This window comes from Pagrus major, chromosome 16, assembly GCF_040436345.1.
Source record: "Pagrus major chromosome 16, Pma_NU_1.0".
In the NCBI taxonomy this organism is placed as follows: Eukaryota; Metazoa; Chordata; class Actinopteri; order Spariformes; family Sparidae; genus Pagrus; species Pagrus major.
In genome coordinates this window covers 11,487,609-11,503,589 of record NC_133230.1, presented here as the reverse complement: position 1 = coordinate 11,503,589, position 15,981 = coordinate 11,487,609, and the positions used below count along the sequence as shown (strand labels likewise).

At 39.2% G+C, this 15,981-nt stretch overlaps 1 protein-coding gene across 1 annotated transcript in view; it reads left to right on the top strand.

Moving 5' to 3' along the window:
- Positions 1–1,875: 1,875 nt before the first annotated feature.
- The window catches only part of rnf19b (ring finger protein 19B), a 33,630-nt gene continuing 19,524 nt past the window's right edge, over positions 1,876–15,981 (top strand). The window contains exon 1 of the mRNA XM_073483353.1: positions 1,876–2,145. The gene's annotated coding sequence lies outside the window, so the exon portion shown is untranslated. The remainder of the gene's footprint in view (positions 2,146–15,981) is intronic.

Sequence of the window (15,981 nt, the reverse complement as noted above, 5' to 3'; positions counted from 1 at the left end):
TGGCAGTCTTAGCTAAATATTAGAGACTTTACGTTTTTACCTTTTTGTTATTGAACAATTGGGAACGTACAAAACGCATGATATATCCTAGAGGATGTACACTTCTCAAAATTAGTTGACATTAGATATTTTAGTGTTTCACTTGATTATTCTGTAACACATCTGAATTTTTATTGTGTTTTGTGAATATTTTTGGTCCCCAAAAATAATGGGACACATTTAATTTGACATATATGCACCGATATCCCAATATCCCTTACTAATTTTGAGTAGTGTATATAAATAGTACAAAAAAGAGCCTAGATGAGGATAAGGAAAAATAAAATGTAATATGGGGGTTTATATAAAAATAAATACATAATTATAAAGCAAATATCTAACTCACAACACACAGAAAATAAAATGACAAAGTGGAGCAAAGTCATCAAAGAGCCAAAATCAGGACCTTAAGTCAAAATGATGTCCAAATCTATCTTAATTACAGTTTTGCTAATTTTTTTTTTTTTCTGTGATGAGAAAAACAGTTTGAAATCATTTATAAACCAGTCAATGGAGGGCCTAGACAATGAATATAATGAAACATGAGTTCAGATTATCCACATAGAAATTAATGTGAGAGATGTCAAAGGATGTAAGTGATCACCAAGTTACAGATGCTATCATCTGTTGTCAAGCTGCGGGTTGTTTATTTGACATCATAAACAAAACACCACATTAGTTTCCTTCTGTCTCCTCTTTCCAACACACACACACACGTTTGGTTTTACAATATATTCATTTTTTATTATTATTATTGAAAAGAACATTTTACAAAGAATTCAGGTAAACCAACAGTAGCACAGACAAAAATAAGCAAAAAGAAAAGCTACATGAGGACAAACTAGGAGAATGCAAATAAATATATGTACAAAACAAACAGATGGGTACATACTGTGTATAGATCAATATAGACATCATTAGACAGAGGTATTACATTTTTTGCTATTAACTAAAGTGATTAAGTAGTGAGTTTAGTTCTAAAAGAAAAAGTGAAAATTTGGGGAGTGATCTGTTGAATTTCTGTTCTGAGAATAAACAATTTTACATCTTGGCAACATCTGGATGAGATGATTGAACCAGACAAACAAGACTGAGAGATTCTTCCTATACTTCGTTTACAAAAGATACAAGACACATCAACATGCAACAAGACAGTTAACAGTGTGGGCTATGATATTCCTAAATCATGTGTAGCACTGTACTTTGGTTATCTTATAGGAGATACTGTGTTAAGAGAGGACAGATATTTGTTGAAAATCTTGTTGGCGGCCTGCAGAAAGGCCTTTACAAAGAGATGGTGTAATGCTGAACCACCAACACAAGAAACAATGGCTGAAAATGGTGACTGAAATATATGATATGAAGCAGTTAACTCACAGGATGAGATCTCAAGAGGAACAGTGACGAGAGACTTTGGAAAAATGGACAGTGTTTACAAATCAATGACAACAAAGAATGATGCACTGAATTTATCACAGAAAACATTTTTTAATATATGATTTTAAATGGAAATCAATAAAAATAGCTATAAAAAGACAGTTAATAGGGTATATTTTATGTAAAAATTTGAAATGTACTTCCTCAGCCTTGTTTGAAATATAGTTTCTGTGAGGTAAAAGCCCGTTTAGATCTGTTTCCTCCAGGATCAGTTGTATTATTCCTTTAAAAGACGAATATGTTTAATGTAATGTTATTAATATGTTTGTTGATAACACTTCATATCACTGACTTTTACCGTCAACGCTAAATGAACGTCCTGAGGGGGAGGTGACGCCACGGGGTGGGGTTTCCGTATTGTGTGCGGAGTGACGTCACCGACCGGGGCTTTCCTGCTTGACGTCAGAGGGCAGCGGCGGCGGAGCGGCGGTCAGAGGAGCGGAGCGAGCTGCGGAGATTACACGGAGTTTCAGAGCTGCACTGCCGGGGCGCAGGAAGACGAGAGGCCGCTGTCAGCTGCCCGGAGCCCCTCCGAAAGGAAAAAGACAGAGGCGAGGAACGGAAGGACTGTTTCTACCTACTGTTTATAGATTAAAAAAAAAGCAAAGGAGGACGCCAGGAGAGGAGCCGTCGCATCGCTCCTGTCGAAGAAATCCAGTCCTGAGCAGGGTGAGTTGCTGTATGAGCTGTTTGACTGAGGTGTCATGGGTTTAATAGGCTCTGCTCCTCCTGTACACAACATAGGTATAAAGGGAGTGTAGCCTTTCCAACAAGAAACCCCTTAAATTCCTCTTTCTCTGCGTGGTTTTTCATGGCAGTCACATTTTCTGCAAGAGGAGGGTCATCTCAGCCCCCAAAAACCAGCCAAAAAAAAAAAAAAAATCTATATAAAACACAAGCTAGGAGGCTGTTACAGCACCTGGAGGGGAGGGTACATGTCAGTGTCCAGCCTCAGAGCTGCTTGCATGTCTGGACATGATCATAAACTCCCCAAAAACAAAATGTCTTCAGCCTGTGTACAGTCATTGTCCAAGTCATCCAGGATGTCTGAGAGTTAAAAAATCCTGCCCTTTAAAACATTCCTCCGCCACTCCCTGGTCACTGTTTGGGGGCAGAGGACGTGCTGCATTCTCATGTGAAGTAGGGGGAAAATATACATGATTGTGAATCTGTAAAGACAGCTAGACAAGTAGATGTGAGCAAAGAGGAGATTTATATAAAGATGTATATAAAGAGTGCTGTCAGAGGAGGTGTTGGAAAGGTTATAAATCGTCTTCGCAGGAAAATTATATGAACATTTTGTGGTTTTATTGTGCTTGAGCTCAGATTTTATGGTCATACTTTCACCGGATGGAAAAGGTGTGGTGAGATTTTCCAGCCTCGTAATGCTTTGGTTGCCTTTATGAAGAGACATCCGAGAAAATATGGCTTTTGTGTGATATATTGAGGCTGAAACATACTTAAAATGTGTAATATTGGTAACTTTTAACATTAAAAAAATTAGAATTTTAATCTAACTTTAGATAAACATCATCATAACCTGGTGAGGTTGAAGTTAGTCTTTCAAACTGTGATTAAATACCTGTTAAAGACTTGTAATTGGCTCGATTTTAATGAGGTTAAAATGAGATCATCTTTGTGTCAGTGCGTCCACGTTCATATTCTGTGTAGATATTTGGCAGCATGTCTGAAGGGGTGGATCTGCTCAGATTTAACAGATGACAGGTGTGTAATTATCCTCAGGTTGTCACTTCATTATAAGGCAGAACTGGAGGCAAACAGCTACAGCAAACAGTGATTATTAACATTTGTTTTGGATGGAAATGAGCTGCAGGGAGAGAGGCAGCGTGAAGAATGAAGTCATTTATAGGAAGGCTTTGTCTCAACATTAATCACGGAAGTATGAATTGTTTTCTGTTATAGTTTTAAAATGAAAGTAAGGTCAGTATTGATGACATAAATCCCTAAAAATAAAGGCAACACCCTAATCTTAAACAGTGAATATCTTTACCGACACCTTGTTTCCCTTAAAATGTTTGTATATTGGCCAAATTCTGTCCTAAGCTGCAGTTAGTATTGACATGAGGAAACCAAATTAGGGTAGTTGAGGTAGTGTAGTGTAAAATGTTGTGGCCTGTCTGTGCATAACATTTAAAGGTCTCTCCATTAACTGTATTTTGATGCCTAAACAAACTAAATAAACAAACTATCTTTGTTTTCTTAACTGAATAAACTGAATAAACAAGCTGACCTTGAAGGACAACACAAATTCATCCTGTTTTACTTTGTTTATATGTGGTGGACCCTGCCACCTTTCAAGCTTCTGTCTTATTTTCCTCTGAGAGCAGCTTGTTTATTCAGTTATGGAGAAAATAAATATTTCTGAATTTGTATAATTACCACATTAATAGTGTAAACATTAAAAATCTGAATTAAAATTTCTTCACCCAAAACTACATAGTGCCCCTTTAAAAATCTTTAAAACAATGGAAATAACGGCAGTATATGTCGAACCGCAGCTGTGATTAATCTATGGATTATTTTCTCGATTAATCGATTAGTTGTTTGGTCTATAAAATATTAGAAAGGGGTGAAAAATGGCTCCTAAAGCCCAAGATGACGTCGTCAAATGTCTTGTTTTGTTCACCACACAAAGATATTCATTCTGCTGTCACAGAGGAGGAAAGAAACCAGAACATATTCACTTTTAAGAAGCTGGAATTAAGAGAGTTTTGACTTTTTTTTCCTAAAAAAATTACTCAAATCGATTAATAGATTATCAAAATTGATACCCCGACTGATATATGTGTTGATTTGTCACAAATATGTTGGTATTTGCATATATTTTGTCCAATATGTGCAGATAAGAACATATTCTACTTCCATTACAAATTTCACAGCTGTTTAATAACCACATTTTAGGGATATATTGTGTGCACCAGACTTCATTGAGAAAACAACATATTTTAGAAGGGATGTGAGATCAAACGCTCTCAGTCCATGTCGGCAGCAGCAGTTTCCTCTGGCTCTTCAGATGTGTTGGAGCATTACCTCATCCAGAGGAGGTTTGTGTTCCCGTGTCATGATGTAGTTCAGGTTACAGACAATAGATGGGAATTACACGCTCAGTTGTCACATGTACCGTGTCCGTGCTTTGTGCTGCTGTTTCCTCTCTGAAACCTGAGTCCACTCATCCAGTTTACTAGTGTTACTGCTGCTCACCTCCACTCTGCGCAGGCCTCAGTTTGTGTGTGAGGGGGTGTTATGTGTGTGTGTTAAGAGGTGGTGTAAAGGGGCTCAGAGGTTTGCTCTTTGCGACTGTAACGCCTGCAGTTCTGACATTAAACATTCAACAACTCAGCAGTATGGCTCCTGAACGCTTCTCTAATTATAGAAGCTGATTCTCTCTACCTCCACCTTCCAGTGCATCGCTCTGGACTCTGGATGTACTACATGCTTAAGTGTGTGTGTGTGTGTGCGGGTAGGAGAGAGTGATGTGTTAATGAGAGTCGGTGGGAAAGAGGAAAATGCTCAAACTCTCCTTTTGGTTGTATCCATCTGCCTCACACTGCATCTTTTTCTAAAAGAATCTGATGTTCAAGTTTCTCTAGATACAAAAATACACAGATAGTCTTGTTTAACTATGAAACTAGTCATTGTTATTACTCGTCATGAGTCGTTGGGTATCAAACCTTAATAGTTTTTTAAGTATCGACCAAAACTAGAGCTGAAACTGTGAGTCAGTTAAATGATACAATTTGCAAATGTGTGATATTTTCTGCTTTTTTGAAAATATATTGGGGTTTTCGGGTTGTCGTCGGGACAAAACGAGCAATACGAAGAAGGAAAGTTGTGAGCACGATTTTCACTGTTTTCACACACCAACCAAACAATTAATCGACTAATGAATTAATCAGTCATAGATAAAATAATAGGAATATAAAGTTTAAAGTTTGAGCTGAAATAAACAAAAAGCATTGTGATGTAGTTGTTGTTATTTCAAGGTGTGTGAAGACTGAGTGGAGGGCAGTGGATGTGGCGTCCTCTGTGGGTCTGTTGGTTCTGAATGCATACTGGTGAGGATCCAGGGTTAAATGAATGACTGTGAAACAGTACAGTTATTGTAGAATGAAGATTTTTTTTGTTACACTGGCACAAAAAGGGGAATAAATAAGATAAATACTTATATGTTTCACAGTAGCACATGAGCATTCGCAAATATGATTCGGTCTTTTGCAAAATGGCTGATTGTCTTGAATTATCTTAAATGATATCCTTGACTGTGAGTTGAATAACAATCCTAATAGAAAGATTGATGGATACACTAGTTTCACTGCAACAGTAGCTGCAGCGTCATCAAAGTACTGATATGGAAATTAGCCAACTGTGAAGTGCATTTCCACTGAAAAGGGTGTGTAAACATCAGCAGATATCAGATCATCTCCCACGCACACATGCTTTAAATATTTCATTCCATTCAAATTTATTTGGCTCTCACTTTAGGGAGTTGAGAGAAGCACAAATGTTGCGGTAAAGCATTTTACCAGATGTTCGGATGGTTTTCTAGGGGAGAGGACGCACACGCACACACACACACACACACACACACACACTGACAGACAGTGTTCAGATTGTGTGTGTGTGTGTGTGAGCTGGATTCCAGGGAAGAGCAGGCCGACATGTCCGGTTGTCAGGGTGTTTTTTTCCACAGAAAGAAGAACTGCTTCCATTATCGGTGATATCACTCCATCAACCTCGCCCGCTCACACCGAAAACCAATCGATTTGCCTACAAAATAACACAGTTTCTACAGAGTTTTATGTGGGCGGCCCTGCTGTTGGGAAAGTGTTTCTTGTAGATGTGTGAAATATTGACAGTAAACATCAAGTACTGCGTGTTCTGTGTGACAGTAGCTTCAGCTCTGAACAGAGTGCTACTGTTTTCACTCGGCTGTGTTGTCTGAGGCCATTGAAGCAGTTTATAGGAAATGTTGATGTTCTCATCACCAAAGACTTTTGATGAAAGTGAAACAGCTTCTCATGACATGCACACACTGACTTCAGATCAAGAGAAACCAGCATTTAATGCCTGAAAGACAGATTTAATTGCTCCAACATGTGAGGTTGAAGACACTACAATTATTGGTGATATCTATCGAAAGTGGAAGTAGAACTTTTATTCTTAGAACAGTTTTTTTTTTCTGACAGTTACAGTTAAAAATGATGAAAAGACCAAAAAAGGATCATTGTAGTGTCCAGCTGGACATGAACCAGGGATGTTTTATCTCAAACTGCTTCCTTTAATTCCACCAACTTCCCTTCAACATCACAGGACTGCAGTTGGACTGAGCAGGCCTCAGGTGTCCATGCAAACGCTTGTGGGTTGTTGAAGGAGGGCACCGCCTTTTCTGAATAATTAATTTTAAAAATATCCCACATTTATGGTTATTTGATGAAAGCAGCTGTGTGGGAGGATGCTGCAGTGAGGTCACGCAGTGCACCGTGAATCATTTCTGAAGACAGAGGTTGGCAAACGGTTCTTGCTGCTCTCATGTGTCATTATAACCCAGTTAATCAGTTGTGATATCTAATCTACGTGACTCAGCCGGTCCCTCTGCTCAGTGGACGTAGCCTTGACTGGTGTGTGTGTGCGTCGCTGTATTTCTTCTACGAGGACCAAATGTTCCCATAAAGATATAGTGAGGACGTTTTGCTTGACCTCTCGTCTTTAAATGGAACGTTTAGCCGCTAATAATGATGATGTGCAGTCGGTGCCGGAGATGTGTGCGAACCATAAAAACTACCTCAGGGACGGACGATGCCTGACAACTGAGCAACGGCTACTTTACTGCTGTTGGGTGAGTGCAGCTGAAACAACAAAATCCCATCATAACTTTGCACTTTAGTTTTCATTAGCCACACCTGCCATGAGGATGTGGAGCCCTCTGTAGCCACAGCCTGATAGTCCCTAAACATGAACCATTTTCTACCCTTTTCTACTGAAATATAAATTAATGTCCACTGCTTCTACGTCACGTTGGCATCCTTCTCAGAGCTTTGACGCATCAGCTGAAGGAGCATATTCAGACATTTTTATGAAGTGCTCAATGCACTTACACTTTGACAACTGGATAACGCTGCAGTCCTGACTAATTTGGCTAATCTGGGATGTTCTGAACACAGCTTTTAACTACCATATGTGTATCAACTGGCTCTACCCAAGAGGGTGATTTTAACAGAATGGAAGTCCTCATCCCCTCCTTGTTATAGACGATGACTCAATGGCTTCCTGTACGTACTTGTAAGAGATAAGGTACTCCATGTCTAACTGTCGCTCCAAATTTGCAACAATTTAGGGGGTCCTTTTTTGGATCATGTGAAGGGGCAGGGTGTCTAAATAGCTGAATGATACCCCACATATTCTGGCCTATTTTTCTTTTTTGGCTGGGAGGATGAGGTTTGGGGTTTCTGCTTTTATAAGATATAAAAAAACAGAAACAGATTTGTTACAGGTTGTACAAGGTACCTACGCCCCAAAGCATACCCTACTTTACTGTGTGTTTTACTCTCAAATTGGACCATACTTTACTAGATATGTTATGGTTGTACTTCAGTCATCTCTAATCTTTGCCATTACATAAAATGAAATACATCATGCATTAATGTAAACAAATAAATAACCAAGTAAATAAATCTTTCAAAAGCTCTCATCCCATGTGTTAGTGATTTTTAAAAATATTTTAAAAAGGCGTAGCTTGAGGCAGATTTGGTATTTCTTTGGGAAACATTTTAAATATTGATGGTAAAGTAACAGAAGAAGATCAAATCTAAAGAAAATGGAAAGAGAGGTACATTTGCAGAGCTCATTAGTTATATTTAATCAATTTCTGACGCACTTCTTGAAACAAAGAAGCAGAAGAAGCGATAACACTCCTGTATTTACCTTTTTACCGAATTGTAGTAACTTAAGCAACAAGAATACTTCTTCTATCACCACAATAAGCTTTTATTTTGCTTTATTTCAATTTTATTGATTGAGACATTTTTACAGCCGGTCAACCAGTGAGGATTTTACTGCCCATTGCCTATTAGCTGATGGCCTCTAATTAGCTCTTCCCCAAACACACACACACACACACACACACACACACACACACACACACACACACACATAATGCATCATTAGCCCCTGGTTGAGTCGGGGACCACCTGTTCTGTCCGGAGACGGTCGGCCCCCGGCTCTCAGATTAGCGAGGTTTTAGTCAGTATCACTACAAACAGTCGCCTGCTGGAGCCCGGCTCTCTGTGGACCTGTCTGTTCACGTTTAAACAATGTCATCCATCAGTTTAGACTAGAGGCTTGTAGCTGATGCTCTTATCCACAGTGATAAGATGCTCTTGAACACTGAGCGCAACAACAGGATAATCAGTTTAGTGAAACATAAGAAAGAGAAATGTTCCTCGAGTATTGGTTTTTGTTTTGTGAGACAGCAGTGAGTGACTTTAATGTTTAAATAAAGTTTTTTATGTTATATGTGTACTTCTGGTAAAGTTATATGAGAGTTAATGATGTGAAAAAATATTTGGCAAAGCAAATACAGGCTCATGAACTTGTTTGTCGAGGCTTGTGTTCTTTTCTATGCTTGGTTTGATGCAATGGTTTCGTTTTGAAATTATCAGTATTAAATTGTTTGTTTACAGTACATTAGGGTGCAGCTGCATGTTTGGATGTCAGTATGGGTGTAACAGTCACATTTTTTTGGTTCAGTGGATACTGTTCTCATTAGCTTCCAGTAAGTTTACAGTTGTCACAAGCATGAGAAGCAGTGAGAAGTGGAAAGTTCAGAGGCAGAGAAGCATGACGGTCTTCCAGAGAATCAGCAAATACAATAATCAGCAGAGTAGTTCTGAGGAAAGACGTCAGGGCATTTAATAAATAATGTGTTGTGTAAGTACTGCAATTATGTTCAGCACTTCCCCTTCCCTTAATTTCACTAAATAAATATTGTTCTTTTCATTCCTCTTCTGTCATTTGGCTGCTATACAGTAGCTACCTTCACCAAGGCACAACAGTCCCCTTTAATTCAATCGATAACCCCATATCACTATAAATTATAAACCACCCATAACCACCAGATCAAGGATCTGCATCAAATTGTACTCACTCATAGATACCAGCCATCTAAATACGGCTGTTTTTCCACCAAGATCCATCATTATTCCCTGAGAAATTAACCAACATATTGAAAAATGCCCAATCTTGAAATGGTAAAGAAAAAAAGAAATCCTAAGTATATTTTGCTGATAATACTTGAAGTTTAAACAAGTTTTACTTGCAGTAGCATACTTTTACAATGTGATTTACAGTGTGTGTGTGTGTGTGTGTGTGTGTGCGTGTGTGTGTGTGCTGTAATGTGAATCCTGTGCGGACGTGTCGAGGCTGACAGTAAATCATCTTGTTGCATAACAGCAATCAGCCGTGAGAGCAGCACACCTGTAGCACACTGTCATTACTGTGAAGCCCAGGTACTCTGTGTGTGTGTGTGTGTGTGTGTGTGTGTGTGTGTGTGTGTGTGTGTGTGTGTGATTATTACCAATAGAAGCTCTCACAAGCTGAATCAGGTCTTGTTTATGTTATTTAAGTTTATTGGCTTCCTTGGTTTTTAAGATTTGCTGACGTTGCTTTGTTAAATAGTTTTAGTTGACACTTGACACTCACTTTTAGATAATGGATCATGTTTTTATATATTTTAGGTTTATTGATTGATATTTTTCAGGGTGTTTTCTGGTGCCCAGTTGTTTGCTGGTTTCGTTTTATCTTTTGATTATTTGTGTAGTCTAAAAATGTCACAGAGCCCTAGATGATGTCTCAAAATTGGTTGTTTTTGTTTTTGTTTTTTTTTTGTTTTCTAAAAAGCAAAGATATTCAGTTAACAAGGATATAAAACAACAGATCCTCACATTTAAGAAGCTGGAACCAGGACAGCAGATCAATTTATCACACTTTGACCTATTAAATGACTAAAAAGAAAGACAGTTAATTTTGATATGCAGTTAATGTTATAATCATTTCATCTGTGGTTCGTACAGTCTAAATATACTGTAATGTACTGTACTGCATGTGTGTGTGTGTGCTGCCAGTCGCAGCATGTTGGTCGGCCCTGCAGGGAGAGACTTGAGGATCCCAAAGTGCTGAGGCACAGATTCACCGTCTGAAACAGAACAGTGTGTCTGAGAACAGATTACCTCCAGACACTCTCAGCTCTCAGCTCTCAGCTCTCAGTGTCTGTCTCTCTTTCTCTCTGTCTCTGTCTCTGTCTCTCTGTCTCTGTCTCTCTCTCTGTCTCTCTCTCTCATTATGAACCCAGAATTGGGCTGTAAGGTTTCATTATGGCCGTTTTAGGAACACTGAGCGTTACAGTTTTAACGTCCCATCAAGACACGAGATTAAAAGCTCCACTGGTGCCTTTAGAGGTCGCAGCGTTTATTACACCACCAAATACAAAAGTGTTGGATTGGACAAGCAACATACTAATGATTTTTGCTTTTCTGGGGAACCTTCAAAGAAGTGAGACCAAAATATAAAGTTGCTCTTGAAGATGTAAAGGTTAGAGGAAAAACAGAGACTGGGCAATATATTTATATTACATCGTTATCATGATATGAGACCATGTGTCCTCTTTAATTTTAGACATTGGTATATCATGATGCGACGCAAGTGTTATCTTTCAACCCAACCACCAGAATAAACTTCTGCAAAGTACATTTCTGCAAAACCAAGTTAAACTGAATGTGTCTTTATGTTGCAACTTTACGTCCGTTTAGTTCCTCTCTCGTCACAACGCTGTGCTTATACTCTGCTTAGGAACTGGGATCAGTGAAACAATTATAGTAAATTTTGATTATTGTTTTGATTTATAAAACATTAATTATTGAACAATCCTGGCACAGATGGCAAGAATCAAACAGCAGCAGCCTTCTTTGTCCTGAGAGGCAGTTCTGAGATCTGCTGCTACAAAACCACATAATCCGTGCATCATGGGAATCACAGTATGACAGTAGCTGCTGTGAAGCCCTCAGTCAACATTTTAATCTTGATCTTTGTTAACTGAGATGCTTGTTTACAAACCACAACACACACACACACACACACACAGACATGAACATGCTCATGAACATCAATCTATTTGAACATTTTGTCAGAACAGACAACAGAATCTTTGATATCTAGAAAACAGAGAGGAGGGAAAGATTTAAGCAGAGATGGAGGGCTGAGAGTCTGGATGGTAGTGCATGAGAGCAGCTGGCTGTGTGTGTGTGTGTGTGTGTGTGTGTGTGTGTGTGTGTGTGTGTGTGTGTGTGTGAGAGAGAGAGAGAGAGAGAGAGAGAGAGAGAGGACAGAAAAAAAGAACAAGAGAGCCACTGAAACAAGTTAAATGACAGAAGAAAGAGAAATGCTTTGCCAGTGCAGTGAGACTAGAGGAGGTTAGTTGGTGTGTGCGTGTGTGTGTGTGTGTGTGTGAGAGAGAGAGAGAGAGAGAGAGAGAGAGAGAGAGAGAGAGCGAGAGAGAGAGCAGAATTGAGCAGCAGTGGAGTAGGAGGACGAGTGTGGAACAAAGTGTGTGTGAGCATGTTGATAATACATCAAGTCCAGATTGTGAAGTTCTCAGGCTGTTCAGACCGATCTGCCAAATGACGGCATGATTACAGCGCACGCACGCACACACACACACACACACACACACACACACACACACACACACCATGTGAATCTCTTTGGAGAACCAATCAAATCTCCCGACTCTTGTTATCTAACAACTGGGACGCTGATATAATTCCCATAAATGATGTCGACTAAATTTGATTAAGATTTGTTTATTAACTTATCGTTTGCCTTAATATATAAAATAATAATTTTCCACCTGTTTTTGCTTATGACTAACCCAAAGTTACAAAGTTCCCCCTGTTCCCCTCTCACATTTTAAATCCAGAGGTGATCGTACTCTTGCGGTGGCAACACCAAAACTTTGTAGGCTGCTATGTCAGCAGACATTTTGGCCTGTCAAAGCAGGAAATGCACGGGTGTAAGTAACAACATTACCAACGGCTTAATTCAGTTAAATGGTTAATTCCAGTGACCAGAAAGCACAGCATCAAGGCTGGGGAAGTGACTTAATTAAAAGAAATACACTCTTGTTCTCTTTCTGCTGTGACACGTCAACATGTTCAACATCCAACCGCAGAGATAAAACCAAAACTTGTTCCAGTTCTTCATGTTCCCGTACATCACCCTCAGGTATTCGTACACCTGAATATGTTGTGTTTACTTACCCTCAGACTTCTAGGAGATGTTAATCAAACTGGAACAGCAGATCAGACTCGAGTCTTTAATGAGAAATATGAGAAACAAGTGAGCAGATAAAGATCTGATATAAGATGAAGAAACTCTTCGTCTTTCTGATCTTTCGCTTCATCCTCCTTGGAGAAGCAGGAAATGTTTATCAGCACTCGAGAACCTCGCCTCCACTGTATTCCTAAAAACAAACAGGTTGTGGAGGAGTGTGTGTGTGCGTGTGTGTGTGTTCAGGTTTGTAACATAGAGGCAAAATCAAAAAGCAGTAAGCGCTCAGGGCCTTATCACAAATACACATACAGAGGCTGCCATCTGTGAAACCGTGTGTGTGTGTGTGTGTGTGTGTGTGTGCACGTGTGTGTGTATGTGTGTGATGCTCGGGGTGCAGCAGAGGAGAGGGCTATTACAAACTCAGCCGGTGGGAGTTTATATTTAGGAACTGCTGGCTTTTTACACTCTTACACACATTTCAGCGAAAGACCCAGTTTGACCCTGAGAAGATGGCGAGTGATTGCTGCCATGGCAACCGTAAATGGATGTGTATGTGTTGTGTACAGCGTGTAGTTGTGTGTGAAAAAAAAATGCACATAAAAGGCTTCAGCAGTTCCTCTGTGTAACAGTGGAAATCCTCCTCTTTTATTGACTTCAGACCTCGGCTCTGAAGTGTTTTTCCTTCCTCTTCCTGCAGCCGCTTGACGTCGTAATGTAGGTTATCAATATCTCACATCTGCTGGATGGCTAGATATAAAACATGAGGCTAGATAGGCTAGATATCAAACATGCAAGCAGGTTGACTTTAGTTTTTACTTTCTGGTGAAGTGTCAGACATGTCCTCTCTATCTTACAGAGGAATCAGGGTGAATCATCAAAGTTAGTATTTTATAATGAGCTGTTTAGATGACTACAACCAAGAAGTGACTAAAGTAGTTTAAATAGTAGTTAATGATAGTTTCTGAAAACACCAAGAAACACGTGAATATACATTAAAGCTCACTGAAATGACCACAGAAGCTTTCCTGCCTTTTTTATGACCTAGAAAATTCAAACAGACTCAGACTTCAGCTCAGCCTGAGGCCAACTCTTGGCAGACGTCTCTCTGTCTGCCTGCTCCTCAGCAGTGATTGGTCAGCTAATCTGCCAATCACCCGAACACACTTGGGTCACAATCTCCTGAATGGTCTGACGTTTGCTGGGTCAGCGCCACCCAGTGTGTGTGTGTGTGCGTGTTGTGTGCGCGTGGCCTTTAGACTAGCATAATCAGATTTGTGAACACTAAGTCAGTCAGAGAGGCTGCTCAGTTATTTGCTGGTCAGAGAGAGGAAACCAGGAAACATCTGCACTGTTGTGAGAGTCTGTTCTGGTCCGCTTTAGTCTTTTTAAATTAAGTTAAGTTTAGAAGCATGTTCAGTGTTGGTTTGTCTGTGTTACAGTAATAGCTTACTTTAAGCAGTAATAGAGTAATATAATGTGTTTTTCATAGGATTTGAGGTCATATTATTAAAGTTACTATGTCCAGTAAAGTTTTACCGTTACCACCGAGTTGCTGGCAACCTGTTTAATATAATGTTAGTTCAGAAGGATATAAATGTTTAAACTTTTGTCAATATGAACACGCTATACATGTTTAGATTCTCCACAATTCAGTTGTTCAGTTCATTTAACAGAACCCATAAGACCCGAGGGATAATTCATTCAGATTTGCAGCACGGTCAGCAAAAAAGATGGGAAAAAGTGGTGACTCCCGACCTTTGAAGTTGTCATAAAATCCCAATTTGTGTCCATTCCTTGTCAATTTATATTCCTTTAATCCGCCATGGTCCACTGATCAAAAGAACCAAAAAGGGTTTTTCATTAAATTAATTCAAGTTGTGTCTATTGTCCTGTCAAGTCCATCGCTCACTGTCTGACAACAAAACTTAACTTCTTCCGACAGGAGGCATGTTTTCTATTCTTCCTGGCCGGTGTTGTTGGGTATGTTTGTTTTCATTGTGTTGCTGCCAGAACATGAAAGTGTCGACACCTTTTTCTGTTTATAGTTCTCACCCCAGAATAGCCTCTGGAGTGTTGCGAGCGCTCCCAGTTGGGATATCCACTCGGCTCTGACGGTTCAGAAAGATAGCCATTTTTTCAGCTGTTTTCTAAACACAGCTGGAAGCAGAACGGAAGAAAAGTTATGATAAACAATCAGCTTTGAATGAGGGCTGCACAATTCATTGCAAAAAGTGCAATATCCAAAATGCAAGAACTGCAATTATTTTATAAAAGTAAAATGTGTCACAAAACAGTGTTTTAATGAAACGTAGTAGTGCTGCAGAGACGCTCTAGCCTACAAAGCTTGGTCAGATGTGATAAAACGTGTTTGTTTGGCAGAGACCAGGAGAACTGCCACGTCATCGTGATTTTCCTAGTTCTTCAATGACAATAAAAATTGTGATGTAAAATGTAATCATCCATAATCATCATGAATTATGCCGCAATCTGCAATTATTAAAATCAAAAGTACAATTATTAATAACTGAAAGTAACGCAAAAGTAGTGCATTACTCTGCACAGACAGATATATTGTAAAGTAACTTGATACTCTCAAATTGTAGTAACTAGTAATATGTAATACATTACATTTTGTAATCTTTCAGATGAATTTAAAACACACAACAAAAATACACGTTGAATTAAAACGTAAAATGCAACTTAACACCACGTAAGAGCGTTAAGTGTCTCTCCTTAACAGAGCTCACACAGCCTGTAATTGTAACGGGGAACCAGGATGTAATTATTGTGCGTACGTGTGAGTGTGTACCTATCACTTTCCATGTGTGTGTGTGTGTGTGTGAGAGAGAGAGAGAGAGAGAGAGAGAGGACATAAATAATTATCACTTTTCACATGTGTTTGTTCATGCAGGGATGTGCGTATGAAGCTGGTGATTTTCAGCTTGCGTGTGTGCATTTACAAGTTGGAGTGTGTGTCTTTTCATGAGCGCGTATGTGTGTGTGTTTTCACATCTGTGCATGTGTGTGTGTGTTCTTTCACAGGTTTGAACATGTCGTTTAATGAGTGTGTGTTTTCATGTCTGCTTTTATTTTGACCATTTTTGGATGCAGAAGTGTGAGTGTGAGTATACATGTATATATATATATAGAATACAACATGTA